A 27,818-nucleotide genomic window follows, 5' to 3' on the forward strand; every position below is an offset into this window, starting at 1 on the left:
TTCCAATTATTGGTCTCCCGTGAACCCACATTGGATGATAGAAACAAGATTTCAGAATATTTGGGGTATAAATATGTGGTGCGGTTTATTTAATGGCCGTGTTATAGATCCTTACTTTTTTAACGGCACTCTAACAGGTGTTCGATATTTAGACTTTTTAGAAAACATTCTACCCGATTTGCTAGAAGATATTCCTCTTCATGAGCGTCAAGAAATGTGGTGGCAACAAGACGGAGCTCTTCCACATAATGCGAGAATCGTTAGCGACCACCTACAAAACCGTTTTGATAACCACTGGATAGCAAACAACTCTCCAGAAATTATGTAGGCCGCACGTTCATGTGATTTGTCACCTCTTGACTCTTTCTTTTGGGGAGCGATAAAAGATATTGTTTGTCAATCAAAACCGCAAAATTTAGAGGAATTAAAAGAAAAAATAAGACAAGCATGTCGCCAAATTACTCCAGAAATGAATCGAGCCACATGTACCAGAAATCTTCTGGAACGATTCGAAATGTGTGTTGCAGCAGGTGGGTTAAAATTCGAACATTTAATGTAAATAATATTAGTTAGTTAAATTTTGAAAAATTAAAAATAACGTTTAAATAAAAAGACTGTGTACTTCGTACGCACGTAAGAAGTTATACGACGTAGTTAAAATCATAAAATTTTCAATGATAATAAAGCATAACATTTCTTTTCTATTCTATTTTTTAAGGCTATCTTGATTAATTTAACAAAAATAAAAAATAAACTGATATTTTCTCGATACTTAACAAACCCATTTTATTTTTAAAAAATCGATTGAATAGACGATAGAAGACCACATCCAAAACTATAAAAAATATACAGAGTGCCATTAAAAAATTTAAGTTAGGGGTTGTAACTAAGAGATGAATATTTAGGGGATGATGTTTTCTTCCCATATTAAAGTGTATTACAAATGGAATAGACCAGTTTTTGTCCCTTTAAAAAATCTCTATTTTGTTAATAAATATAGCCTGGATAAATTAATCTGGGACACTTCATTAACAAAAATAAAAAATAAATTGATTTCTTGATTATTTACAAACCGATTTTATTTTTAATAAATCTGTTGAATAGACGATAGAAGACCACATCAAAAACTATAAAAAAATATACAGGGTGCCATTAAAAAAATTAAAGTTAGGGGTTGTAACTAAGGGATTAATATTTAGGGGATGATTTTTTCTACGCCATATTTAAGTGTATTACAAGTAGAATAGACCAATTTTTGTCTCATTCGAAAATCTCTATTCGTTTAAGAGATATAGCGTGGGTAAATTAGTCTGGGACACCCTGTATATATATACAGAAAGAGTGATCAAGAACGTTTATATCACCATTTATGGTGATCAGTAAAAAGAACATTCAACATATCGACCTGAATATTGAAGCCGAACGTATTGAAAGAGTACACCGATTTAAATATCTGGGATATACAGTAAATGATAAGTGGGACCCAGACGTAGAGATTAAGGTCCGAATTGAAATAGCAAGATCCAAATTAATTAAAACGAGAAAGCTCTTAAGCAACCGCCACCTAAGCGTTAACCTCCGATGGCGCGCTACGAAATGCTACGTACTCTCTACGCTACTTTACGGAGTTGAAGGTTGGACGTTAACAGCAGCAAGTATAAAGAAGTTAGCGACTCTAGAAATGTGGCTGTATCGACGCATACTGAGAATACCTTGGACAGACAGAGTGATCAACACAGAGGTATTAAGAGGAATGGGTAAACAGGTGGAATTGTTAACAACTGTTAAAAGGAGAAAGCGTCATACCTGGGCCATGTGTTCCGTAATGATAAGTACAGTCTGCTACAGCTTATCGTGGAAGGCAAGATTGAAGGTAGAAGAGGTATGAGCAGAAAGAAGAAACCCTGGTTAAGAAACTTGAGAGAATGGTTTCAAATACCAGAAGCTGCGAACATAATACATACGGCACAAAACAGAGAAACCTATCGTTTGATGGTCGCCAACCTTCGGTAGAAGACGGCACATAAAGAAGAAGAAGGCGAATAGGAGAGTGAGAGAGAGAGAGAGATCTATAATAAATAAATAAATAATTTAATAATATCTTTTTTAAATATTGGTTAAATTACATATGAAGTAGCTATTTTATAAAAAAAGAATAACTTATTCACGGTATTCGTAATCTATAAATGTATCTTAAATTCAGTACTTCATGGCCAAGTTTACTGTACATATACAAAAAATATATTCAAACAAAATACTAATTTGTATGTTACCGTTAATCGTCACCTGCTGTTTTACGATGATTTTTAAATTGAGACCAAATGTCTGTGTCATTCGAATATATTACACTATAGAATAATCAATCTTGACATCTTGTCCAATTTAAACAGTTCGAATTTTGTAATTTTTTACATTCTATAATGTTTATAATAATTATTAGCTTATAAAAAATAGAAACAATATTTTTTGCAAAGTTTAACATTAATTTGATAAAGAAAACATCGTGGCCAACTGCGCTAATTCGAGAATGTCGAATTTTATCTAGTTCAATATAGCCCAAAAGATTTGCTTAATTACAAATAATTTTTTTCTTCTAATGGCGCTACAACCCTTCATGGGTGTTGGTCCGCTTAACAACGTCATTCCATTCTGCCGTGTAGAATACTTTCCTTCGCCACTATCTGATGTTCATGACTTTAAAATCTTTTTCTGCATCGTCTATCCACCTTTTGCGGGACCTTCCTCTGTCCTATTTTGTTGGGATTTCCATCTCTGGGTTACTTTTACAGCTTGATTATCTGGCATTATTTCTAAGTGGCCAAGCCAGTTTAGTGTTTGTGACTGTAGAAATCTAATGATATCTGCGCTCTGCATTAATTCATCCAGCTCATAGTTCCCTTTTATTTTCCAGAAACCATCGCTACAATGGGTTGGACCAAATATTTTGCGTTCAAAAAATTTCAATTGATTTTCATCAGTGATTGAAAGGGATCCACGTTTCACATCCATATGTGATCACTGGTATAATTACTGTTTTGTAGATTCTAAGACTCACGATTCAGTAACTTACTTTTCATTAAATCGTTGTGTGCGTAAAAGCACTCATTACCGCTAAGAATCCGTGATTGAATTTCTTGAGTGACGTTGTTGCTGTCATTTAATATTGAGCCTAGTTAGGAAAAGGTGGAGGCATATTCGAATTGCAAAACAATAACTAAATTTAAAAAATAGTGTTAATTATAAATATTATAATTTTAAAGTAACAAAACAAACAAAAACGATAAAAAACACAAACGAAACATGGCATACGATATTATTATTATCAATATCAAATTAAACAAAATAAAAATTGGGTAAGTGTTATACAAAAGCTACATACGTTTCATACGCCAGTTAGTTTTGATCAAACTTGTATTTGAAACTATTTAAAGTATCTCAATTACGCTGTCCAATTTGTCAAAAACTCTATTTACTAAAAAATGTTGCCTAACAGTAGATTTAAACTACTTCTTTTTCAAATTTTAATTAAGTCCTTTGGTCTACCGTATTCCTTTGATTATAGTAAAAAAAATTGATGTTCTCCCAAAAACCACTCTAAAGAAATCTGTAAGTAGATATAATATCCACCCTTTCTCTGACGTAACTTTTGTAAAGTTTCAAAAATAACTCTGAAGCCAGTCTACGAAGTCTTAACGAAGTATTAAGTATTTCCTTTTTGAAACACGCCAATGGCTTTGTCTCACATTGGGTACTATATGAAAAACCGTTATTCCGTTAAAATTTGGTGTGTGACTCAGGCAGCTTCTTTTCTCATCTTATATTGAACTCTTTTTAGGATGCTTGTTTAACCTCCTTTCAGACTCTCTTTACCTACTTTCTTACTTCTCGTAATTTCTGTAGTCGTATCATTAGATCTTTGTATCGGTGAGACTTCCTCTACATAAAAATAATCGCAGGAAGATTTGTCGATAATATTATGTCATTATTTATGATTTTGCGTAATTTTTAGGATGTTGGAGAACGATATCAATAATCTTAAAAGTTTACTAATAAGTAATTTATATAATTAACAATTATTATTAATTATATAAATTACTTATTAGTAATAACTAGAAATATTGAATAACAAAAGCAGATTTTATAAAGTTATGCTATTTTTCTGTAATTAGAACAACTACGTTATAAATAAATTTACATACTTTGTTTTTTTTTGGATATGTTAATGTTACTACGAGATATATATTAAAAAATAATAAATGTTGTCGTCCAGCCATATTAACCATCTTCTTTAATAAAAATATCCAAGACCTGGTCTTACCTGCTATTTTTATTATTTTTTATTGTTTATATCAGGCTATTTGGTTCCCAATTTCTTGTTTCGTTTCGGTTATTTATTGTATTGGTTTTATACACTTTTGACGCCGATAATAATTAATAGTTCGTACATTTCTAATTCGTGGATCTCGGACTGCTTTTTCCAAGGCAATGTTAAATAGGAGGCAAGCCACTACATCCCCTTGTCTGAGTCAATTCTTTATTTCAAAGGATCGAGAATTTTCTCCCTGTATCCTAACGCTGGCTTTTAAGTTAGACATTGTCATTCTCGTTAATCGGATAAGTTTTTCTGGTATACCAAACCCACGCATTAATTGGCATAGTACTGTTCTCTTGACACTGTCGTATGTGGCCTTGAAGTCGACGAATATAGTCGGTTCGCTATATTTACGCGGGTTTCGGATTAACAAAATTATGCTAATGACTCATTGATAACCAGTTGCAGTAAACGACTTCCCAGAAAATTAGGTAAAAACTGCATTAATGGTCATATTTTAAAATACATTAAAATAACATTAGGGTAGGTATAAATTTGTTACAATATTGCAGTTGAATTGATTCTTTGCCAGTGTTGACATTGTATGTTTGGTTGAAATATTTAAAAATGCCTAGACGTGTGTTAGATGTAGATAGTCTAATTTATAGTGTACATAAGTATTTTAGATGAAAAAGAAAATGGCGGTCCTTTAAAATCGGTAATGTCTGTTCAACAACGCGTACGTGATGCTCTAGGAATTAGTGAAACCAAACTAAAAGGAGTATTACAAAATCGCAATAATGAACGGCCGAAAGAAGATCACTGAAAAACTCGCCTATCATTAAAAACGAAAGATATTCCAGATGGTAAAAAATTTGAAATTCGTGATACCATTTATCGAATGCGAGCCAACAAGGAACATGTGACCTTAAATACAATTCTCTCGGAATTAAAAGATAGAAAATTTGACGAAATTGGCAGAACAAGTCTATGGCAAGTGATACATAATTTGGGTTTCAAATTTCAAAAGGAGGATAACAGAAAAGCCCTTTGTGAAAGAAGTTCTGTTGTGCATAAAAAAATTAACTTTCTAAGAAAATATTCTAAATTAAAAGAAGAAAGGGCAAATTTTATATATTTAGACGAAACATAGATATTTTCTAGGGGTGCAACCAAGAGAATATGGCAAGATGATAACGTAAAGTCTATCAAACATACTGATGGAGAAGGGAAGCGACACATAATTTTACATGCAGGAGGGAAATCGGGTTTTATAGAAGGTGCTGATTTAATATTTTCATCTAAATCAAAATCAAGTGACTATCACGATAATATGAACACAGAAATGTTTGTAAAATGGTTATATGAAAAACTTCTCCCAGGTTTAAGTGAGCCCAGCGTAATTATTTTAGACAATGCACCTTACCATTCTGAAGTATTAAACAAAAGTCCAACGAATTCTTGGACTGTTAATAAAATTAAAGAATGGTTGACAAAAGAACATATACCATTTACACAACATATTTTAAAATCAGAATTATTACGCTTGGCAAATATCCACGCAAAACCAAAAACCTTTGTTGTGGATCAGATTATTGAAAGTTACGGTCATCAAGTTTTACGTCTGCCACCGTATCATTGCCAGTTTAATCCTATCGAATATATATGGGGAATAGCAAAACAATATTATAACAACCATATTGGGCCTAACGGTTATAGCGACGACGCAGTTCGGGAAACTTGGCGAAAGGCACTTTCAATTGTAACTCCAGAAGTGTGGTGCAACTGTATATTCAAGTGCGAGAAAATAGAAGATTGGTGGACTCGTGAAAATAAAATAAACGAAATAAGTCCAATTATAATAACAATTAATGGTGATGACAGTGATGATGATGACGATTATGATATTTTTGATGATAATGACTGATTTTCATTTTTGTTGGCAAGTTAAATTTTTTTATTTTTCTATAATTAGAAATTCTCTCCATGGAACAAATATACATAGACCATATTTTCTGTGTGAAGTGTAATATAAAATTATTATTAGGTTTATATTAGCCACATTAGACTCCACTAATGAAGTAATTCTCCTTATTATACTGTCAATTATATAAAAGATTTTCCATTATTATTTAATTAAAAAAAGTTATGGATTATTTTTCATTTTATTTGACCAGTTGATATTTCCCCAAAGAGCAGGTAATTAAAACTGGGTACTTACAATAAAATTTTTAATCCGAAACCCGCGTAAATATAGCGAACCGACTATAGGTGATGGGTTTCAATGGTAAATTCCAATGTGTTCTCGAGGATCTGTCTTATCGAAAGAATCTGCTCAATTTTTGATTTTTCTGGAGTAAATCCGGCCTAGTATTTTCCAACTATGGCAACTGTGTAAATTTGTAGCATTTCGTAGAAAATATTTGCTAGTATTTTGTAAGCAGTTTTTAACAGAGTTATACCTCTGTAGTTGTAAACCTATGTAGATAAATAAGAAAAAAATGCAGAATCAGAACCAATTGTAATCTAATAAAACTTTTTTCTAAAATTTGGCGCAAGAAAAAGATCTGGTGTATTGTTAGCGTTATCGGTCGGAAGCCATACTAGTAATACCTTACTATTTTATTAATAGGCTTAATGCCAAAGTTTCTATTACGCGATATTGTATTGTTTACACAGCCACCTATTTTCCTGTCTTTCGTTTTTTTTCTCTTACTGCTGCTACTTTTTTTTTAATCTTTAGTAGTCTAATCTTTAACCATTTTTTGCTGCATAAAAACAGTTACATTTGCTATTATCGCACTGATTTGTCCAGACAAGACTTTACCTTCTGATTTTGATTAAAAATCCATGTGAATAATTTTAAAACGTAAATCAACCACACAGCTCCTTCAACACAAGCCAAAGAAAAAAAATTATCGCAACTTTATAAGCCCGTCGATTTCAGCGATCAAAAAATAATAATGATGGACTTTGCTACTGTCCATTGCGCATCGAGGTGGAATCTAGATCAAAAAGACCAAATCTCAAACTATATTTGACGAGTAATATAGCCGATGTTGATGATGATAATAAATGAAGAAAGTCCGTATTGCGTTGACCAACCTCTGAAATACTTAGAGCATCCCAAGCACCAACTTTATAATTTACAGTTTATGTTATGATATGGTATAATTATCATATTTAAAAATTATATAACAGGAAATTTTAACGTAGAAAGTTCATTTCAAACCTACCAGATGTTATAAATTTCTTCATATTAATTATACTTTTAAGACAATCAGGCACTTAGGCAAATTTTACTATCATCCTACTAATTAATATTTCAAATTAAAATTATATAGCTTTAAATTATTATTTTTGTAATTTATCTTATATATGTATTATGGAAATATTGCTTAATCCGAATATTAAACTGCAGGTGAAATAAAAGATTTGAATATTCATGGTTATTTTCTTTGCTGCTAATCCGAGTGGAACGAAAGAACGATAGGCTCATGAATACCTATAAGTAGCTTGCCTTCTTTTACAGCGCCTTATGGGTAACGATGAGAACTAAATGGTTTTTGGAAAAAAATCTTATTACTGTGAGATATGAGCAGTGTCATCACAAAGTTGATTTATTGGCATTTTTTTATGATATAATGTTTGGTAGCCAGAACAGTGGTTTTGGAATGCGCCGATCTTGCAAAGATAATATATTAACTATTAATTAATTAACAGAAAAACTATTGCCTGTGAAGAAGTAGAATACTACAATGTACATTTAAAAATACGCCTAGAGGCCTAGAGAAACGCCGTTTCTGTTTTATTCCTAAATTCTTGGCTTGTCAAGGATCTGTAGCAGCTAACAGACCTCGTCTTACACAATTTTCAAAATGTAGCAATTTTTAATCTCTAATTTTTTTTTAAATGGGTTAATTCTCTACATTTATCGAGTGGCCTGTAATTAGTTACACCTATGAAGCCATTAAATATTTTTTAAAAAAGGATCATAAATCATTTTATAAGAACTTAATATGTCAAGTTACAAATTGAGTAATATTTTATATTGATATACAGTCCTTGCAAACAATATACTTTTATTGTATCTCCTAATACTAAATGCCAGTTGTTCGAGAGCTTTATAGTCCATAACCTTTTGGCAAACATAACAATAAACTGAACAAATAAAATGTTTTAGCAAAGTATGTACTTATTTAAAAGTCAATCGAAATTTTAAAGGTTCTTTAGAATAATTAAATTGAATTATGTTCGCAGATCTACCTGAGTAAATATCAGAGGCATTGTTGCGTGACTTTCACGAGGAATCGGATACAACTACGTAATTAGTCGACAAATATATATATATATATATATATATATATATATATATATATATATATATATATATACGTACCTCCAAAGGATCTATATTTATGAAGGATCTATATTTTTTTCTATGTTTTCTAACCGTTTTAATGGTGTTATATCCCTCTAATAAAGTTATTCTAGTGTAAGACTTAGTTTGGAGTATTCAATAACAACTACAATGCTATTTGACTTACAAAATTTATTTAACCACACAATTCACCGTTACAAATACAAATAATACATCTATGTATTTAACCAAAATGGGATTTTACATACAGACGACTCAGTCATCGTCAAGTAAGTCTCGTTCTGGATAGTCACTATTAGTATTACTAGTATGCTTTAAGTTTTTATAAAAATCATGGCCAAATTTAGGAACAGATGGCAGTAAGGGTAATAGATCATTATACTTTTGTTGTGAATATACGTATTGGACATTGTGATAGCAGTTGCAAATCTTTTGGCAATGTAAGGTGTCGCCTTTCAAACCTAACAAGGTCAATCTCCTGATTTTCATAATGAAAATTACTTGTTCCTATGCTGTTTTGTTTTAGTTGCAGTTTGACAGAAGAACTTGTTGTTTGTTAATGTCTCCTTTTCTATTAATTAAAGGCGGATTTTGGGATGTTTTGATATCATACAAAGATCTAAAATTTTTAAAATCTTAGTCAAAACATATCAGCAAGTGAAATCAACGCCATGAGAAACGCGTTGTATAATAGATTTGGATTCTGTTTGGCACAAAGTGGTGATTTGTATAAACATTTAATTCGGTAAGAATTTATTTATTTATATAGAAAAATTTTGGTAACAATGTTGGTAACACTAATAAAAATCTTGGAAAGGTATTGTAGGCAACTAATATTGATATGTCGTTTTAAATATGTTTTTTACCTCAAATTTTAGTTGAAACTCAAACAATTGTAATTATTGTAGACATAAAAGGAAGATAGATAGAGAACAGAGAAAGAATCATTAACAAAACTCACGATGGGGTACTAATATCAAAAGAAGAGCTACAAGAATGAACAAAAAAATTAAAAAACAGGAAAGCACCTGGTCCTGGTAAGATAAACAATGAACTGCTAAAATATGGGGAAACAACACTGACTCGAGAAATCCTGAAAATTATAGAGGCATTAGTCTGATGAATAGTACATTAAGATTTTTAATAGCAGTCATAAAAGATAAAATCGAAGAAAAAGCGAACATGGCAGATGAACAACAAGGCTTCCGGAAGAACCGCAGCACAATAGACGCAATTTTTATTATCAGACATATAATAGAGAAGTCTATTGAATATGGAAAACCAGCATACATGTGTTTTGCAGATTTAAAAAATGCTTTTGATAGTGTGAAGCGAAATGACATCTTAAATTTATTACAAGCTGAATAAAAGGAGACTCGCTCAGCCCATAGTTATTCAATATGGTGATGAATCAAATAATTCACGAAGTAAGAAAACGAAACGGATACCATATGGGAGCGCATAAAATTACTATACTATGCTATACCGATGATGCAGTACTAATTGCTGATAACTAAGATGACCTACAAAGGCAGCTCCACACCTGCAATATCACAGGAAACAAACTTAATATGAAAATATCAGTAGAAAAAACTAAATGTATAGTGATCAGTAAAGAGCCGCGTAGATGTAGAACAAGTAACGAAATTCAATTACCTAGGAGTAGAGATTACTAGTGACAGGGATATAATAACAGAGACCACAAGGCAAGCATCAAAAGCGGCAGGAGTAAGTGGTTGCCTCTGAGAAACCATATGGATAAACAAATATCTGACCACGGAAAGCAAAATGAAATTATACAAGACAATAGTAAGACCAATCCTAACATATGCAGCGGAGACAAAGACCGATACAAGAAAGACGAAACAACAAATCAACAATATCGAAATAAAAATATTAAGATCAATAGCGGGCATATCATTAAAAGACAGACAAACCAACAGAAGTATACGCGAACAATACAAAATTCAAAATATTAACAGGTGGATAAAACCAAGAAAATAGCAGAAGACCTGTTGGAAGGTCGCCAAAAAGGTGGAAAGATAATGTACAGTCAACAACGAACTGAAACAGAATAAGAGGCAGACAAACAGGACTAATCTTAGTCGCGCGAAGAAGATAAGAGAAAGGTAACACAAAAATATGTTAGGTACTTTAAAGTTGTATACACGGGAGTTACAATCTGGTGTACAACTCCTCGTTATTAGAGACACCAATCCATTCGATTGCAAAATTTTAATTCAATAAATTCACCTGTTTCGCTCAATAAACATTTACCAATTTTTTTGGTTATAAGGTGTTTACTTATATAATAATTTAATTAAATTAAACCATGTAAAGATCTGGCAATCGATTCGAAACCTTCGGTCTTAATCAAGCGTTAATATTGCATAACTCATGTTCATGAAATATATAATTTCATATGTTAATTTATTAATTAAGTAATTCTTTAACCAGATCCCATGTAACAATTTGTCTTAAGAATGCTGATTAATTTTGATATTTACTGATAAGTACACTTTAATTAATGAGTTTGTATGACTAGCATCTGGAAAATATTGGGTTTATTGACGGGTAGGCTTCAAGTATAGTTAGCAAACAATATAAATGTAAAAAGATTTTGTAATTTTTTATGAAAGTACAGAATAAAAGGGAAAGTTGTTATGATAAATAGTATATATGTCTAAATGTTAAATAATTTTATTGACGGAAGTAAAAATAGTAAAATTTCTATACATAAGAATTGAAAATCAACTGTTTGACCTTTAAAACCGTTATTTTTGTATTTAAATGGGATTAAACCATAATTAAATGTAATAAAAATTACATTTTACATTTTTACTCTATTTTTTACATCTTCATCTACCATGTCCTTTCATAACGTTGGTCGCCATCATAGCTATCGTAGTTATATTCACTGCCATCCTAATTTTTTCCAATTTGGGCATATTAAGACTTTCTACATAAAACCTTTATAGCAAATTTTGTGCCTTTTAAAAATGTCGGCTTAGATGTAAGTCTTTTTAATTTTTTTTTCTCTGGTCTCTTGTAAATTTAGAACCGTATTCGCGATAGCCAATTCCGACAGGGGGCGCTTAAGATTTCAAAGATGGACGATCACTTCGGGAAACCAAATCATTTTGTCATTTGATCTCGAAACTATAAAACGTTTAATATAAATCATTTACACGTGTGTTTTGTCAAAATAAAAGTTGGAGTACGTTCTTCAAAGTTTATTTGTTTGTGATTCGAGTTTATACATACGGTAATTGACTCCCAAACCTGAATAAAAATAAAATTAAATATTTGTTTTATTACAGTATGTCTGAAACACGGAAAGTAAAATCTACATGATCTCAATTATTATTTTTGTGGTTGCAAGGTGGGCAGAGATCTTTAGTTGAGGGTGAAGCAGTTTTTGGAGCTGGCCACGTTATATTTTGTAAATCACGCCTTACGTTTTCTACTAATAACTTCATGAGACCTTTGGGACAATTTAGCTGATGGAACAACATTTTTTTTCAGTCTTCTCAATTTAGTTTCAGGTGTTACTATAAAGTAAATTAAATATAAATAATATTTTAATCAACACTTTTGAAGTAATCGTTCTCAGTAAAATGTAAACTGCACATAGTCATGTACTTGGTTATAGGTTTACCAATTTTTAAAATGCATTGCCAAACTTTTCTCATATTCTCCTCCAGCGGAAACTTATGTATGGAATTTTTTTGTGAATTAAGGAACAACATTGAGGAACACTGGAATAGTTTTTTGAAGTCGAAGTCATTGTTAATTACAATATAAACCGGTCGCTAATATGTATACAAATTAATGACAATTTCAAGGTTTTCCCGAACTTGATGCTTTTGAAATCTACCACCAGGCGTCGCCCACTTTGAAGTTTCTCGCGATTATTTGTTTTTCAAATAATGGACAATTCTGTCATTTATCGCAATAAACCGAAGAACTACAAACAAAACATCACTGTCTGTTTTTATTTACTGTTTAACTGTTTTATTGTATGCAAGTGAATAAACAGTCAGGAAATTCCTGGTGAGCCGTACTATACTCTTACCATACACAGTGAAAATTTATTCACATTGTGTCTCCCAGTCTCATTGTTTTGTGTTCCCATAAATGGTTACTGATGGTCGCTCTGATTAATTGCATGAGAAAACTTTAAGAACAACGGATTTTTTAATTAATCCGTCTTAATTGGTACTTTCATAGTTATGTAACAAATTGAAATCTGCGACAGTTTACGAGAGAGATCCGCCATTTTTTGTACAAATAAACAACTAGACGTTACAGTAAATGTTTTATTGTCATAAAATTTTAATTGTAGTAACAAACACTTTCTCGGTTGAATATGAGAGTTATATTATTACAATTTCTCCGATTATGGGGGGTAACATCTTTCAGGTTTTTTTTATTGTGTGGACTGCTGATAGACCTATAGGGATAACTATCATGTTTCTTTACTATATTTAATTCTGTTTTTCTTCTATCTGGCCTGATTTATTTTACACAGTTAAAACGCAGTGCAGCTAAGATAGGCAATGTATTTCTGGGTACACGTACACGGTCTGGGTACACGGTCATCACCAATTACCATAAATACCCTTGTACATAGTACAAACTCATCACCGCCATAAAAATAGGAATTTTAATATAGACCCCGAGAGATTGGTAATTTCATCATTGGCCTACCTGCACCCCGTGGCAGGTATAGACCCCCTTGCAAACCGCTAAGGTTTGGTAATTTGACAAAATAATCTCAAATAGAATCTATTAAATGCAATTGCAATTCATTGTTTTTATTTATGAATTCTACAAAATTGTATTCTAAAATCTATCTAATTCTAAAAATTTCTCTTCATTTGCTCTTATTTCTTTAACATGGATAGTGAACTGCTCAATGATTACGTTTTGATCCAACGGACGAAAAAGGATGGTTATCAATAATTTCAAATTTCTCACTGTTATCAATTTACACAAAAAATCAATGTTTATCATTTAAAAATAAAACATTAAATTCCATCATTTACATTCTCACTACTCTTGAGTCCGTGGTAAAATGGATGGCACACTGGATCAAGGTATTGCAGCAGGAAAAGCAAGTCTTCCTTTTTTTGATGTTTTATGGTTTAGGTCCACAGGTTCCATCTGCTGCCCTCTGCGTTTAATATTAAGGATAGAAACGTCAAGACCTTTCTGTGCATATTTAATGTCTATAACACCCAACTCCTTACCAAAACGTAGAACTTTTATATCATGTCATTTCACATTTTCATTATCCACACCTTTATCACGCTTTACATAGATATTCTGGAAAAGTTTTGAATTTATGAACTTTCAATAGCTTCCATTGTAAACACATTCTTTGGTAAATAGAAATCATTATAAATTCACGTAATTCACATAATAATTCACATATTATTCCCGTAAGAATACTTACGATGAGGGAGTGAAATCTTGAATAAGGAAAATTGTCCAGGATTTTTTTTTGGAAAACATACCACTAACCGTCGACAGCATAAGAAACAGAATGAAGAATGATGAGGACCTACTAGCTTTTTCAAAAACCACATTTCTTAGGCTACTAAATGATATGGGTTTTGAATATGGTAAAAGAGGTCGAGATTTGATAATGATGGAAACAAAAGATATCATACCTATCTTGGAGACACAATTACCTCAGACAAATAGAATCATTAAGGAAAAAGAATAATGTAAACCTTGTTTATACTGGTGAGTCTTGGATTAACGTCGGTGTTTCAAACAAAAAGGAATGGAAGGACACAACGATGCCTTCAAAAAAGCTCTACTGGAATGAAAGCGAAACTAGATTTGTGGCATGGGCCAAATTAACTTTCTTGGCCAAGAAGAGAACCGCTAATTACCGAGATGAAATGGAAGGGGATCTATATGAAGAATGGTTTAAAAAGAAGTTAATTCCAAACTTGCCGAAAGACAAAGAAAACGTTGTCGTTTTGGATAACGCATCACACCACTCCCGCAAATTTGATTTCCCAAAAAAATTGGGGAAGCAAAAGGCAAATCAAGGATTGACTAATCGAAAAGAACATTTTCTTCGAGAAAGATTACCTAAAAAGTGAGAATTACTGGATACTGCGGCCGCATTTAGAGACGAGTACGACAAGTACAAAATTGAAACAATTGCGGAAAAATATGGCGTTAAAATTTTGAGACTGCCGCTTTACCTTTGCGAGCTGAATCCGATTGAGATGGTGTGGAGTCAAGTAAAAAGGTACGTGGTTTCAAACAACGTCGATTTTAAAGAAAAAACGGTAGAACAGTTGATAAAAGAAACTTTTTTTAGTACTGTACGTAAAGTAATTTTCAGTTATCATCTTCTTGGGTATTTTATGTATATATATTTATCGTGTATTAGTATTTATGTATAAGTATTTAGGAGGTATTAGATATTTTATGTATAGAAGCATTTTTTATAGAATTAATTGGTTTTTTTTGCTTATTCTCTTGGGTAAAGGTGGATAAAGATTTTTGAAAGGAAGCGCGTACGGTCCTGGTTTTTTAGTCTAGCACTAAACTACCACACACCTACCACTGTGCCGACATGAGCGGCATCGCTGCGCGTCGTAAGACCAACACTGCATTCTAACTGCAGTTTCTTCTATAGTGGAGAGACTTTTCGGATTGCCATTTTTATTTTACAATGTTATGCATCTAAATAACTGGTAAAATAAGTTCCCTTTTGTCTTTTTCATTATTGCAGCCTTATTTTAATGATACTCCTAATACTTACTTCATTTAGAAATATAAATAAAATTTTTCAGTGTATTCGTTGTCGTATGGACTTGTTAAAGTGTAAAATCCAGGAAAAAATTACTCCAATTTTATAACTGAATATTAGATAACGGTGACATACACAAATTGCTGATACAACCTCTATATTACCTCGATATTACCAATTTCCGTAAAAGATTGTACAACACACCAATATTTTTGTTAACGCAACCAAGAATTTATTGCTGAAAACGGAAAAATTAAATCATGACTCAAGAATACAAAGAAACTGCAATTACACAACCATTCATATGAAAAAAAAACAAGAGCATGTTCGATTATGATCTTATTTAACGACTGAATTTAAAATATAATAGAGTGTTACACAACGAAGAGATCGGTCAGGTGTAGAGAAAGTGCCGTATGCACAAACGTTGATTTAAAGGGTCAGGAATGTCAAGAATGTCGTGATAAATAAGATTATTGACGGTACGGCGGTGGTCTGGAGGTTAGATGCTGCTTACTTCAAGAATTCTACACGCAGTATGTTAGAAAATTTCGTTTCGTATTTAATTGTTATGCTCAGGGAAACATGAATGTGCTTCTAAAGTCGTTTGTCTGTATTGTCTTAAATATTCAAATATATTGACATATTTATTAATTGCACAAGCAATAATACAATGAATAAATGGAATTTAACCTGTAATTTCGGCTTTTATAATATTCCTTTTGAGGCCGTTTAGAATAAAGCTATTCATTGTTGATTAGTACTAGATTAATAGCAGTAAATCAGTCAGATAAACTAATTTGCGTTCCAAGAGCAACTATATTGTGCAAAGTATAAATTCTAGTTATATATTTAGATAACTAGAAAAAATATATAAGAAATGGCTAACAAATAAAACATCTAGCAATAGAGTAACATATCAAAGGAAAAAAGGAGAAGTACGCAATCAAATAAAAGAAGCAAAAAACAATTTCTGGGAACAAAAATGACTCCAAGTTGAAAATTTAATTGATGGTTCGCAGACTATGGAGAGACAAACAAATAGTAACAATAATACTACTAACAACGAGGTCCGTACTGCGTTAATTAAAATGAAAAATGGGTAATCTTCAGGACCTGGCAATATAGCTGTAGAGTTACTTAAAGCCGGAGGTCCACTCCTAATAGAACGAATAACTTTTCTAATGAATCAATGCTGCCAACAAATTAAAATACCATCTGAATGGAAAACCGCTCACCAAGTGTCCATCTTCAAAAAGGGTAATCAAAAAGATCCTAACAGGTACAGAGGATTAAGTGTCCTACCTATATTCGGGAGATTGTTTGGAAAGATAATAAATGGAAAAATACAAGATGATGTAGGACATCTAATTAGCGAAGACCAAAGTGGATTTACGCCTGGTAGATCTTGCACTGATAACTTGTTTATACTCCAAAAATTAATAGAAAAAAGAACAGCGGTTGGTACTGAAGTACATCTAGCCTTCATCGATCTAGAAAAGGCGTATGATACAGTTCCAAGACTTAAATTGTAGTATGCTTTACAACTCGGCATTAGTCAATACCTTTTAGGAATAATCACAGAAGTATACAGGGATTACACTACTTACCTAAAAATCGGAAATAGACTATCAGAGCCAATAAAAGTAACTAAAGGACTAAGACAGGGATGCAGTATGTCACCTTTACTGTTTAACTTATATATTGAAGCAGCCCTCCAAAATTGGAAAAACCACTGCCAGGGAATGAGAATCCCCATAGGAAATGACATACTGTTCTCCCTGAACTTTGTAAAGTTCTCCCACAGAATATATAAAATGGGGGTTACAAGTCAGCATGAAGCAAACAGAATATTTATTTACCAATTTAGATGCAACGTTTGAAGTGTTGATAGATGAGGACGAGGAAATCAAACAAGTGGAAAAATTTAAATATTTAGATGCACTCATTGATAAGAACGGCTTGGAAGAAACCGAAATTAAACACCGAATTAATCAGGGACGTAAAATTGTAGGATGTCTGAACTCCTTATGGTGGGATCGAAATATTTCCAAAAGGAACAAAAAAGAATAGGGCAAACCATGGTGGAATCAGTTCTTTGTTATAACTCTGAAATGTGGACAATTAATGTAGACTTGAAAAGAAGATTGTTGGCAGTTGAAATGAATTATTTGAGAAGTGCTAGAACATCAAGGCTGGAAAGGAAGGCCAACGAATCTATAAAAAATAACATGAATACTACAGAAACGCTCATTGACAGAATAGAAAGAAGAGGTATATAATGGTTTGGACACCTATTAAGAACGCCTGACAAACGTTGGCCCCAAAAACTTCACATATGGAAGCCTCCTGGAAGAATAAAAAGGGGTAGACCTCATGGAATGAAGGAATTAGAAGAGCAATGGATTCGAGAGGTTTGTAGGAGGAGCATGCCTTGGACCGGGAGGATTGGCGGAGGTGAACGGGAATACGGCGATAGCCATCTCCAAAATGTATTGTATTTACAAGTTGAATCCTGTAATATATATATATATATATATATATATATATATATATATATATATCTAGTTATTGATATCATATTATTGATATTACTGACAACAAAGAAGAGATAAACAAACTAATAAAAACAAAACACATTCGGAAGGAAACGCGGCAGACTACTTTTGATCTTCATTTGCTAAAAATGACGATAATGAACCACAAACACCAGAGGTGACGACAAACGAGGAAATAAATATTGATGAGGAAGAATTAAAGAAAATATTAAGGAAATTAAAAACTAGAAAAACACCAGTAGAGGGTAGTATACCGAACGAACTCCTAAAGTACGGAGGACCAGATCTGATCAAACAATTACTAAAACTAATCAAAAAGTAATAGGACAAAACAGGATTCCTCAAGAGTGGAGATCAAGCATGCTAATACCTCTAATAATAAGACGATCAGTAGGAAGACAACCAAAACGATGAGACGACAACTTACTGGATGCACATTGAAAAACAGACAGTCATGTCTACATCAAAGTAAAAAGAAAAAGAAAAAGAAGAAGAAGAAGAAGAAGAAGAAGAAGAAGAAGAAGAAGAATAAGAAGAAGAAGAAGAAATATCAACAACGCTTGAAATTTATACTTAGGGAATGGTTATTTGATACCACCACGTAACCCAATTGCTTTTTCATTCTAGTACTTATCTTTAACTTGTTTGAATCCATAATAGTTCGACTACTCAAGTTGAATTTTTTTCTACAGCTCTTTTTTCTCAGTTTTTAGTAAACTTTACAAACACGTTCTGCTACCCCATTAAATAAATATTCTAGTAGTTACGATAATTTTTAAGCAAAACACTAGTCTTATTAAACTTTCCCAGCACAGCGGACCGTTTAAGTTAAAACTTTCATCTTTCATCCAAAATAGTCGAAAATTCTCTATAATTAATTCATCATCAATAACAGAAATTGTTACCAAAATAACAATCAAAGAGTTGTTGCTTAAGTACTACAAAAAATAAAGCAGTTGGGCCAGTTGATATCTTTCCAGAAGAGTGAACAACATTATTAGAGGAAAAAACAAGATGGCTTACAGGTTTGCTTATTAGAATAATGATAGTGGGATAACTGATATATAAAAATAAAGTGGATCTAAAAATAACACTTTTAAGAACCGTACTCTTTATTATGCACCATAAATAAATAGTTGTGTAACCAGAATTTCAGTATACTTTTCTGTCATGATTTACATTTTCCTTCTTTAAATTTTTGGTTGCAATAATAAAAATATCGGTGTAGGTATTGTATAACGTTTTACGGAAGTTAGTAACACAAAGATTGTATCAGCAGCTAAAGTTACCATTATCGTGCAATGAAGTATACAAAATTGGTTCTAAATGTAATGTGATTATTTACGCATTATTAAAAAAATGATATAATACTATTGCCGCAGATATTGGTCTATATTGAAATATTTTATGCCACCGTAATTTATTTCAACAAAAATTTACGAAACGTCCATCTTTTATTTGTGTTGCGTACTTTTTAATGGATATATAAAAATCCTTTGACCATTTACTTACTTCCTCATTGTTTTTTAATCACGTAGATTCATAGCGTTAATATTATTGTTAATTTTTTTCTGATACTTAAATATTATATATTTTGCAGTTTTAACTATAGCCTGGCATTCTTTGTAGTGCTCCGTTTTTCAATTTTTTTGAGCATTCTACTTCCATCCGGTTTCATACTTCCTCAGTCCTTATTCTGCCCCTTCTACTAATTTGTATTTTGACTTTTATTTCATAGTACTCTCATTGGCCATATCTCCGTTTTATAATATTTTACACGATGCTATGAAAGGTTCTTCTTGGTTTCCTTTGGTGAGAGTGTTGTTGAATATCAACCAATGACGTGCTTTTGTAGCTTTTTTTCTCCGAGCTATTTTCATTTCTATAGACCAAATAGACAGCAGATGAGACATTTTTAATAAATCATCCCAATTTTTGGCATATGCAGATGATGTTGACCTAGTTGCCCGCACAACACGCAAGCTAGAAGAAATGTATATCACCTTGTCAAACGCCTCAAAAAATATGAGCCTGCAAGTAAATGAGGAGAAAACTAAGATAATGGCATCAACACCCAACAATAGAGCCAGAAACATCGGCCACCAATTCACGGTTGATAACTCTACCTTTGAAGTGGTGGACAAATTCACATACTTAGGCTCCCTGATCACCAAGGAGAACGTCATGACGGAAGAAATCAAGCGAAGAATAATCCTAGCAAATAAATGCTATTTTGAACTGAGTAGACATATGAAAAGCCAAAAAACAAAAATAACCATATACAAAACCTTCATACAACCAGTGTTGACATATGAGTCGGAGACATGGACCATTTCCAAGGCAGATGAAAATCTCCTGCTTATATTTGAACGATGGATCCTGAGAAGAATATTCTGTGGCATCTGTGAAGATGGTGTTTGGAGAAGGAGGTACAACAACGAGATATATCACAGATATAAATATATATTTGGTGGTAAAGACGTAGTTTCCTTTATAAAAATAGGAAGAATAAGATGGGCAGGACATCTGGCAAGATCATAGCAGAACAATCCTTCTAGAAGAATCCTTATGTCACAACCTGTGGGAAGTAAAAGTACGCCAAAACTCAGATGGAGGGATGGTGTAGATGAGGATTGTAGACAAATACCTAGGCGCATCAAACTGGCAACATTTGGCAATGGATAGAACTGACTGGCGTAATAGACTTGGGAAGGTCGATGCTCTTTTATATTGCTGTAGCACCAATGATGATGATGATTTTCATTTCTATATCTTGTAGACATGGACCATCTTTATGTACTACCCCACCTTTCCTAAATACTTAATAAACTCGTTATCTAAGTTTAAGTTTAGATCTGCAACCTCCCCTTTTATACATAGGTATTCATACATCATTCATACATACATTCATAATGTGAATTAACCAATCTTTCGAAAGAACTGTATTAAATATACTGGTTTGTTTCAAAGTACGTTGCTACTCCTCAGACTGCTCAATAATTTTTTTTAAGAGAAAAAGTGCCTGAAATGCTTTTTTATCACTTTTGTTTTGTAGACAGAAGGTCTGTAAGGTATCGAATCAGGAACTTGCTTTCTTAACTGACACCTTTGCGAAAGGTTATGATGTATTGTACTCATATTCATCGTTACTTTTTTCATTCCATCCACTTGAACAAAGTCAAAAAACTCACGCCGCTGATGTCAACTAATGGTTCTATTGCTGGTTACTTCTCATCCGTAAGTATTGAAAGATTTTCCTGATCTTCTTTTAAGAAACCTGATTTTTTGAAGCAGTTGAGAATTTTTAGGTGTGTTACATCTCTCCATGCCTTGTCAATAAGTGAAATAGCTGTCAGAACCTGACATTTGCAGTTAGCTGCTTGTCAAGAGATTCTAAAACAAGCTTAACAATTTCTTTGCGATAGAACGTCTTAAAATTATGCATGATTCCTTAGTCCAATCACTAAGGGTTTAAGTTTTTCCAATCCCTCCATAATTACTGCAAGCAAAACTGTCAACCTCTCTTTACTATGTTTTCCCTCATGACATTTTTCATCTTTAAAAGTAAGCGTCTGGTCCGGTAAACATTTGAAAAATAGGCCAGTTTCAGAAGTATTAAAAATATCTCGGGCATCATAGTTTTCAATCAAGGTCTTCAATTTACCGTGAGAACCTAAACAAACTGCATCATCAACACTTCCACTTTCCGCACAAACTTTTTTAAATACAACTCCATTTCTCTTTTCCAAATTTGTAAGCCACCCTTATAATAGACACTCTTTGTCTTCTATACTGACTTAGCCAAATGACCAGACTTTCTTCCTTTCCGGAAATTCACCTTTAGTAGTTCTTTTCCGTACTCCAGCAGTTTGAGCAGCATTATCTTCTCCTTGTGCTTTATTATGGTTGAGAGAGTACTCAGAGGAATCTTAAATTACCACGATATTCTTCTTCTCCCAATTCCTCGCTTTCCGAATACTACGCACATTGGCAGCGAACACATAATCTATGCACATTGCTTAAATGTTAAATATCAATACGATGTATCTGCTTTAACATCAATTTTAACATTAATTATGATATAAATCTATCCCTTTTTGATTCTCCAACACTGACCCTGATTTTCTTACCTGTTAGGTATATAATCTATGAGTTTGTATTGTTATTTCGATGTGAACAGGGTTCTTCTTCTTCTTGATGTGCCTATCCGTTACGATTGTTGGCGATCATCATGGCAATCTTTATCTTATCTGCAGCAGTGCGGAAAAGCTGCACAGATGTTGTATTGAACCAGATTCTGAGGTTCTTTAACCCAGATGTTTTTCTTCTTCCTGGACCTCGTTTTCCAAATATTTTTCCCTGCAAGATGGCTTCAAGGAGAGCATATCTGGATTCATTTCGCATAATATGTCCGAAGAACTGTAACTTTCGAGATTTGATGGTGGTCAGTATTTCTCGATTCTTATTCATTCTTCTGAGGACCTCCTCATTTGTGACTCGGTCAGTCCACGGGATCTTAAGCATTCTCCGATATAGCCACATCTCAAATGCTTCCAGTGTTCTGCACATATCTTTGTTCAAGGTCCACGATTCAACACCATAAAAAAGGACATAGAAGACGTAGCATCGCAGCATTCTTACTTTTGTATCAAGAGAGAGGTTGTGACTCTTGAAGAATGCCCCCATCCCATTGAAGGTGTATCTAGCTTTTCCGATGCGTGCTCTAATCTCCTGGTTGTTGGTCCATTCTTCATTTATTATGGTGCCAAGGTAGTTGTAGTGCGTCATTCTTTCTACAGGTGATTGGTTGACGTAGAGTTGACCTGTTATTCTTTTCTTGCTAATTATCATAAGCTTTGTCTTCTTAACGTTTATATTGAGTCCATATTGTTGACTGTAATACGGGATTTTGTGAACAGGGTACTCTATAAAAAAATAAAATCTAAACCTACATTCACTCAACAGGAAGGGATATTATTTTGAGTGAGTTCAGTTTGACTGACACAATATGCTGTTGTGCTATTTGCAGATTAGTAAAGATTTGCATTTGCAATGAGCTGCCAGTTGCAAACCAATTAAGTGTAGAAAACAGGATGAAATGTAAACTGGATGATATATACTATGAATGAATGGTTTGTGTAGCTAGCAAAGTTTTTAGCATCTATATTATGAATTGCATTTGCAGGCGACCTAGTTTTTATAGCTAAGTTTATTACGAGAATAATTTTTGCATAAGAAAATGTTTATAGTATTAAAAAATGCTCTTAGAACAAACTTTGGTAAAAAAATTAATATAAAGTTGTGGTTATTTCCCATTAAAATAGTATATATCTAATAAAATCTTAAAAAAATAAAACTATATTACAACCAATAATAATAAATTCATCAAACAGTTGGCACATTGTAAATTATAAGTCACTAAAATTTTACTTAAGAAGAAACTACAAGAGAATCCACTTAAAACCTCTTGGAAATATGACAACGATGAAGAACAAATAAGAAATATAATTACAAATCATATTTAACAACGACATACTGTAGATGTTTAATGAGAATGCTTGTGGAGTACAAAGAAGTTTTTATTTTAACTGGGATAATCATTAAAATTTGCTTGACGGAGATTTAACTTCAAAAAAATGTACTTTATACATTTTAATAATACTATGTACTAAGTACTAATAATAAAACTAGCTAATACAAATTTGATTAAATATTATTAATTCGTTTAAGCATTATCTATAATTAAAGACAAATAAATAAATTTTATTTTATACAGACCTTTCAAAAACCTATCGAAAAAGAGGTAAAATCCCATAAGGTGAACTTTGGCAAAATTGAACCACTCACTGCACAAAAAGCACCAATCACTATCGAATCAAATCAAATCCACGAATCTCGCATACTAAAAATCAAAACATCCACTAATTGGCACCACGGTCACGTTTAAAAAAAGTCCACTAAAAGGGATCTTCTTGGTGAGACACCTGTCGCTGTTAACCTCTTCCTACGTTCGTCAGAAAGTCGTATTCGGCTGGGTTCGAATAGCGGTGCTCGTCGGGTACTATAGGTACCACCTTATGTCGGAGACCTGACCCGGGTGACTGTTCAGGTATGTAGGTGCTTTATGTAAAAGTTGATTTGCTTGGATCGAGGTAAGCGGTGCGTCGAAGGTTGAAGACTTGTAGGCTCGGCGGAATTTCTTGAAAATCGTCTTGAAGGTATGCAACTTTTTATACGATGATGGTACCATCACAAAAACTCATAATTAGGAAGACACTATACAGTAAGTAATTTTGGCCCTCACTGTATATGAATTACACGCTAATGAGTTGCAATATTTTTTTTAGTAACAATTACAAATAGGTTAACTGAAACAATAAGTTTCCGTTTAATTATATTAAGAGGAATGCAAAAAAAGTTGCGTAGGTACTTACTACATTTTTTTAATCTATCATCATTCAATCTTCGCTTATCCACTGCTGGACATAGATCTCCCTCATAATTTTCCATCTATTTCGATCTTGTGCCTCTTGCATTCATATCCTTTGACAACGTTTTAGATTGGCAGTCCAACGTGTTGGTGGACGACCTCTGCTTCGGTAGGCATCATCTCTTGGTCTCCATTCCAGTATCCGCTTTGTCCATCTATTATCTGTCATTCGAGCCACGTGACCTGCCCAGTTCCATTTTAGTGTTGCTACTCTCTCTACTGCATCAGCCACTCCTGTTCTTTGTCGTAGCTGGCGATTTGGGATCTTGTCTCGTAGTGAAACGCCCAATATAGCACGCTCCATCGCCCTTTGAGACACACGGATCTTTTGAACTGTTCTCCTTGTCATGGTCAACGTTTCCGCACCGTAAGTTAACACTGGCAAAACACACTGATTAAACGTTTTTCTTTTAAGGCATATTGGTATATCAGACGATTTGAAAATATGGTTCAGCTTGCCGAAGGCTGCCCAAGTCAGTCTTATACGACGGAGAAGCTCAACGGTTTGGTTATCTTTTCCTATGCGAATCTCATGACCTAGGTATTTATAGGACATTACCATTTTTTAATCTATATAGCCATTAATCAAAATATCATTATCAACAACCCTTGTGTCAATAAACTTTATAAAACTGACATTTATTTTCTGACCTATGCCGTTAGCTGCCAGATATTGCTCTGTCACTCTAATAGATAATATAACTACTTTTGGGATTTAGCACCCCTGTCTACGTACCCGAGGATAGGTTCCTGGAATTTGGGAGGATTACTAGCAAATGCAAATTTGTTTGCATTTGCAAAATACAGAAATTCTAGAAGATAAAGTCCTAGAGTTTGAAAATAATATAAAATAAGCTCTAAGAAACAGTACCAGAGAAAAACATACGATCCATAGAGGTAGGTTTAGAGAAATAAACACTGAACTAAGAGAAATGATGACAGAAAAGAACAGAGACTAAAAAAAACGAATCCAGGAAGAAAGGAACAGGCCAGATCGACTAAATCGACAAATCAAACAGGTCCTAATAGAATACAGAAGCCAAAAATGAGACGAACACGTAAAAGAAATTTAAGAACAAGGACAGAACATGAAATAAATATGGAGGCTACAAAGAATATTAACAGGTTCACTATCCACAGACCACGTATGGTCTGTGGACTAAAAGCACTACCAGTTCACAGACCATATGTGGTCTATTCGTCGATACAATTATTAGGTTGTTTATAAAAGTGGACGTAGGGAGAATGTCCTTTATTAGACGTGGACTTGACAGAACATATCCCATATATTATAAATAGTGTTGGGACAAAGAGAAAAAATGTGTAATTTTATTGTAATTGCGATAAAATATAATATCGAGACTAAACACCTCTATTTTATTGTGTTTTCACTTTTAGCGAACTAAATAATGGATATGTAAGATAAAATAATATACAATATAATAAAAAGTAAATATTTATTGAAAAAGAAAAAGTGTCGAAAAAAGTTACTTGTTCAATGTACTTTTTGGAAACATGGTAGACAAACGGTTTGGTACAGATGTTGCATATTTGTGAAACTCTTTTGGCTTTATTAGTGGCAGCTGCTGATGGTTTTCCTTTTTGACGAAATTCATTATAGCATCCGGCATACCTACGTCTAGTAATTTTTTCATCTTTTCTATCTAGCGGTTTAAGAAAATGCTGTACTTGTGACGTGGACGGGGTAGGTATGGCAAGTGTCTGGACAACGTTTATACCCAAAAGATTTCTCACAATACTCATTTGGACCTGCAATATTATACATTTATTTTGCTGGTTCAATTTATAAACTGTATTTATGATACCAACTCCAAAGGACAGCAACTTTTTTTGTACCATGTCAAGGTCTTGCGAATTGGTGAATAGTAGCTAGCCAATTGGTCAGAAAGATCGATACCTTTTTTTCGATTATTGTATTTCAATATCATATTAGGCTTTGGACGCCGATTTTGACCTATACCTCCTCTCTTCAGTTTCTTGGTTTTGACCAATAAAGGTAAGTTTTTACGATTTTTTCTCAATGTCCCACAAAGATCAGTTTTGCGTTGAAGCAAGTATTCAGCTAATGGAACACTGGTATACCAATTATCTACAATAAACATTTTCCCCTCGTCAAAGCTCGACACTTACGCTTCCAGGTTTATCAAGATTGGAGATTTGAGGATCTTGGCCAGAATAAACTTTCATCATAATTTGTGGCTTTGTAAATCTTTAGTCCATACTTGTGAGTTTTGTTTGGATTATACTGACTAATCAACAGTCTTCCCTGAAAGGGAACCATGGATTCATCCACAACAACGCAATCTTTTGGCGAAACAAACTTTCTGCAGTTTCTCATTACAATGTCTATAACTGGTTGGATTTAGTGCAAGCGATTATTGGTATCTCTTACAATTGTATTGTCAACAAAATACCAGTAGCGTAAAATTGTTACAAAGCGATTGTAGCAATTTGTATTTGGTGTAACAAACGATGATTGGGATCTTTTTTTCATAGCATTCTAATGTAGGGAATCTGATTATACCAGTCAGCAAGTAAATGCCCAAAAATTTTTCCATTTCTTCCTTATTTACCGGTTTCCAGCGACTTAAACGAACTCTAGAATTATTTGCAATAAGTTTTTCAGCTTATAAGATTATCACTGAGATAAAGATATTGAAAAAGTTATCGAAGAAGTCGACGAACCAGAAGCAGAAATGCCTGAATATTAAGAATGCAACATCTTCAAGGAAAATAATCGAGCTAATCAGGAGGCAACCTGGACCGGGCAAAATAAGAAACAGTGCTCTAACGTTTCTTCCAATCAAGTTTATTTAGCCATTTAACAAATATTACACAATATTGAACTACATATTCTTTCCACATCGATGGAAACAAGCCCATGTGATAATAATTCAAAAACCAGAGAACAACAGCTTTTCCCTCCGAATTACAGGCCCATTTCCAGCAGTCAGCAAAATAGTAGAAAGAGTTACAAACCCAATTCATAACAGAGAAAGACCAAATTAGTTCTTCTTCTACTTTTTCTTTTAATCTGTTGTTTTGGTGGATATTTTCGATCGTTTTGATTATTCCTAAAGGTATCTCTTTTGCCTACAATAAGTGGATTACGTCCTTTAATTTGACCCGTCCTTCAACTTCAACTTGTAATTAAATAAAGCCTCCACGAACCCCATCCAAGAAAATTAAAACGACAATTGGATTATCTCCTCTACCTCAAGCAATCATAAAAAATAGACGATGTAGTAAAAAACTACCTTCTTCTATATTTTCCAGCA

General features: G+C 33.1%; 1 protein-coding gene across 1 annotated transcript in view; it reads right to left on the bottom strand.

Moving 5' to 3' along the window:
- The window catches only part of Cad99C (cadherin 99C), a 210,430-nt gene extending 186,276 nt beyond the window's left edge, over positions 1 to 24,154 (bottom strand). The window contains exon 1 of the mRNA XM_072542457.1: positions 23,808 to 24,154. The gene's annotated coding sequence lies outside the window, so the exon portion shown is untranslated. The remainder of the gene's footprint in view (positions 1 to 23,807) is intronic.
- Positions 24,155 to 27,818: the final 3,664 nt, after the last annotated feature.

Source organism: Diabrotica undecimpunctata, chromosome 8 (genome assembly GCF_040954645.1).
Source record: "Diabrotica undecimpunctata isolate CICGRU chromosome 8, icDiaUnde3, whole genome shotgun sequence".
NCBI classification, from domain to species: domain Eukaryota; kingdom Metazoa; phylum Arthropoda; class Insecta; order Coleoptera; family Chrysomelidae; genus Diabrotica; species Diabrotica undecimpunctata.